General features: G+C 36.6%; 1 pseudogene; it reads left to right on the forward strand.

The window, feature by feature from the left end:
- The first annotated feature begins 833 nt into the window (after positions 1 to 833).
- Positions 834 to 1,512, forward strand: LOC103087258 (protein FAM60A pseudogene; annotated as a pseudogene).
- Positions 1,513 to 3,403: the final 1,891 nt, after the last annotated feature.

Raw genomic sequence — 3,403 nt, forward strand, 5'->3', positions numbered from 1 at the left:
ATAAGGGGGTGGAGAAATCTAATCATATTGTTTTTAGCTTAAACACGAAACTTTGCACTTGTCCTTAAAAATACACATATAACTGGCAGATGCATGCTTTAAAACAAGTGATATGTTTTGATTTGTTTAAGTGCTTAAAAATAGTTCACTACATATTTTTCAAAATAGCCTAAATATTTCATAGATAATGCCATAGAGAGTGAACAATGGCCAAATAAATGAAATTTAATTAGTAAAATCTTAACTACTAGAGTATGTATGTGCCCAGGACAGAGTTTCACAGATAGTAAATATTAAATAAATATTGCTGGAATCAAGACTAACTTCAAAAATATTTAACTATCACATGTATAGATTATGATGGTAAAGACTGAAAAAGTGAATTCAATACATTTGGTTTTAGATATGTATGAGCTTAGTTTAAAACAGTGCAGAAATACAGAACTGGCAAAACATTGGTTAAAATAAAATGCTTAGAGAAAGTAGCAATGTAGGCTATCAGAATTGTCACTCAAAAAATGATAGAGACCACCTACTTTAATCTACTCTTTTTGCAAAGGAGAAAACTTGATCACAAAGAATAGACTTCTTGTTCAAGGCCACGTGGTTAGTTTCTAGCAGAAATAGATAAAGAACGCAGGTTTTTGGCAGAGGGAAAGCGGAATCTACACCTTCCGCTCCAGCGGTAGCAACTGCAGGACTGCAGGAGACAATCTTTCTAGACAAGCAGTTGAGGAGGAGGGAGCGATTGGGAGGTGGGCTTGGCTTGGTGTGCACTCCGCACCTCGGGAACGTTATTGCACGTGGAACATCTGCTTTTGGCAGACTATTGCCCAGAAGAAAAGATGTTTGGTTTTCACAAGCCAAAGGTGTACCGAAGTATAGAGGGCTGCAGTATTTGCAGAGCTAAATCCTCCAGTTCTCGATTCACTGACAGTAAACGCTATGAAAAGGACTCCCAGAGCTGTTTTGGGTTACATGAGACTCGTTCAGGAGACATCTGTAACGCCTGTGTCCTGCTTGTGAAAAGATGGAAGAAATTGCCAGCAGGATCAAAAAGAAAACTGGAATCATGTGGTAGATGCAAGGGCAGGACCCAGTCTAAATACTACCCTGAAACCAAAGAAAGTGAAAACTCTATCTGGAAACAGGATAAAAAGCAACCAGATCAGTAAACTGCAGAAGGAATTTAAACATCACAATTCTGATGCTCATAGTACCACCTCAAGTGACTCTCCAGCTCAATCTCCTTGTTATAGTAACCAGTCAGATGATGGGTCAGATACAGAGATGGCTTCTGGCTCTAACAGAACGCCAGTGTTGTCCTTTTTAGATCTCACATACTGGAAAAGACAGAAAATATGCTGTGGCATTATCTATAAAGGCCGTTTTGGGGAAGTCCTCATTGACACACATCTATTCAAGCCTTGCTGCAGCAATAAGAAAGCAGCTGCTGAGAAGCCGGAGGCACAGGGGCCAGAGCCTCTGCCCATCTCCACTCAGGAGTGGTGACTGAGGTTGATGTAGAAGGGGAACAAAAAATGAGTTAAATTTTGGAAAACACCAACAAAATGACCCTCCTATTTTTAACTTGGATACCTGTTATTCTGCCAAAAGATGATTTCTAGAATAGTTTTGAGTGGGTTATTTTCCCTCCAGTTCCACAAAGTCTGAAGCCAGTATCTAGCTTACTAAAAGAAAAAAAAGAAGTGTACATAATATTTAAGATGCTGAGTATTTCATAGGAAAGCTGAATGCTGCTGTAAAGTGCTCTTTAAGGCTTTTTTAAAAAATCCCCTTCTAATGAATGAAATTAGAGGAATTTCAGGGGACAGAGATGGGATTTGTTGTATGATAAACATATGTAGTTTTAGTCTTTCTATATTGAGAAGCAGTGGTTGGGGCATTTTTTAAGATGGCTGGCTACACTTGTTTCCCTTCGTTATAATAAATTTGTCATAACTCAGTAAACACAGACTTGCCCCTAGAGGTAGTTGTTAATAACTTTGAAATATTAAGGTGTTGCCAAGGTTCTGATGATTCAAACCTGTACTACTGAATATTAAGCGGGACGGACTAAGCTCTCTAGTGCGAATATCTTGAAGGAGTAATTTCTAAATATACAGAGGTAACTTGACTGTATATGTTGCATCCTGTGTCACCTCCCTCCATATTGATATTTGATAAAGTTTTTAATTTATATGAAACTTCTAAAGCAGAATCAACGTTCCTCTTGGGGAAATGTCAAATCTTTAGGATAGGCAATCCTATATGAATAGTACCAAAGCATTACCCCTTGGTAGAGAATGCACTCTATTAAAAATGTTAAATTATCTGAAAAATAAAATGTGCAAGTCTTCAGGATGGCACATGAAAAAAACAAAGGTTAATGCTTCTTGGGGCACATTTCTTAGAGGGCTTGCAAGTGTGTAAATAATTTGTTTATGTTACATGACTGGTGACTTCATTGAAAATCTGCACAATTCAGTTTTAGCTCTGGATTACTTCGGTTGACCTTTGTGAAGGTTTTATCTGTGTAGAATGGTTGTTTGACTTGTTTTAACCTATTAGGGTTTTGGGTTTTGGGTTTTTGTTTTTTGTTTTTCATTCTATATTAAAGTAAAATTCTAAAAGAAAAGAGGTGTGGGTTAATGCTGAGTGGGTTGGTTTTGGTTTGGTTTCTTTTAGTCAGGCTTTCTGAACATTGAGGTGTTAGATGATACATCCTAAATGTGGAGCTCTTCAACTGTAAAACCTTCATTAAAAGCCTTTTACTTGAACCCAAACCAAAGTACTATCTATTGCCTCTTTTTTAAAAGTTCAGGAAGAATATATCACCAGTTCAGACTTTTCATAATGCGGGAGGATCATTTGCCTACCTTGTAATAACATGACTCAGTGCTTATTTTTAAAACTGGATTTTAAAGATTGGATAGTATAAATAACAAGAAGGAGTGAGCCAATTTTTATGGGTACACTATAGTTTTATAGTTCTTAATCTAAACTTAAAATTTTATATTTCTTCCTTTGGAAAAAACTACAAGCCACCATATGCACAGACTACATAGTGAGTTGGGTCAGCTCTCCCACAGACTTTGAGGTGTATTACAAGAATCCCAGCCATTATCATCTTCCTCCTGAGTTATTTTGAAATGGTTTTTTTTTTCTCTCCTTTTTTTTGTACATTTTGGCTGCAGTATTGGTGGTAGAATATATTATAATATGGATCATCTCTACTTCTGTATTTATTTATTTATTACTAGACCTCAACCACAGTCTTCTTTTTCCCCTTCCACCTCTCTTTGCCTGTAGGATGTACTGTATGTAGTCATGCACTTTGTATTAATATATTAGAAATCTACAAATCTGTTTTGTACTTTTTATACTGTTGGATACTTATAAT

Source organism: Lipotes vexillifer, unplaced genomic scaffold (assembly GCF_000442215.2).
Source record: "Lipotes vexillifer unplaced genomic scaffold, Lipotes_vexillifer_v1.1 scaffold67, whole genome shotgun sequence".
Taxonomy (NCBI): Eukaryota; Metazoa; Chordata; class Mammalia; order Artiodactyla; family Lipotidae; genus Lipotes; species Lipotes vexillifer.